Source organism: Pleurodeles waltl, chromosome 6, assembly GCF_031143425.1.
Source record: "Pleurodeles waltl isolate 20211129_DDA chromosome 6, aPleWal1.hap1.20221129, whole genome shotgun sequence".
Taxonomy (NCBI): domain Eukaryota; kingdom Metazoa; phylum Chordata; class Amphibia; order Caudata; family Salamandridae; genus Pleurodeles; species Pleurodeles waltl.
This window is the reverse complement of record NC_090445.1, coordinates 82,429,922-82,430,723: the sequence shown is the minus strand read 5'-3', so window position 1 is coordinate 82,430,723 and position 802 is coordinate 82,429,922. Positions and strand designations below refer to the sequence as shown.

General features: G+C 52.5%; 1 non-coding gene across 1 annotated transcript; it reads right to left on the bottom strand.

Annotated features, from left to right (window-relative positions):
- Positions 1-203: 203 nt before the first annotated feature.
- Positions 204-276, bottom strand: TRNAK-CUU (transfer RNA lysine (anticodon CUU)). The gene has a single exon. It is a non-coding gene; the product is annotated as a tRNA-Lys (tRNA).
- Between the last annotated feature and the right edge of the window lie 526 nt (positions 277-802).

The window sequence follows — 802 nt, the reverse complement described above, 5'->3', positions numbered from 1 at the left end:
AAGGGCGCAGGAAAGGCTCGGCCTAGAACCGCTCCCAGCGGCGCCTCCCAGGGCGGGAAGTGCTGCGTTGTGTGGAGTCCTGTGGGAATCGTGAGGCAAACTGCAGGATGTGTGTTTGTGTATTTTTAAGCCTCAGCAAAATATCTGAAAAAGGTGAGAGTTAATGTTAAACCCGAAAAAGGAGAAGCCTTTAAAAAGCATCACGCCCAACGTGGGGCTCGAACCCACGACCCTGAGATTAAGAGTCTCATGCTCTACCGACTGAGCTAGCCGGGCTGCTGTGCCTATGATATTTCACACACCCTCTGTGTGTTCTTTGTGAGGAAGTAGTGTGTGGTTATCCCAGGAGGCCCCTTTGTTTCATTTTCTCTGCTGCTGACTCGACACAGGCACCTTTCTCTTTCTCTATCTCTCGCTCTACCCCAGTCTTATGTCCCCATCAGTCTCTCTGGAGCTCACTCTGGTACATACATGCATCTGTCCTCTCAACCTGTCTCTGGGCACATACTTAAATGTCCAGTAGAGAACAGTGTGAACGCTCCCTGTTTCGCGGGGTGGCAGTCAGCCTCCAGAGCTGTGCTCCAGAGGCTGCCGGAATGGCCGAGCGGTGTAAGGCGCCACATTCAAGAGCAGTATCTTCCCCAGTCCTGTGATCAGATCCCGCTGCCGACATAAAGTAGTTTTCATACCTACTTTAATCATAACACCAGCAGGGATGAGACATTAAACTCCTCTTTTTGAAAGGATGGGGGGGGACAGGACGGACCGGAGCGGACTCCGAGTTCGCTGTAAGCACGGGCGG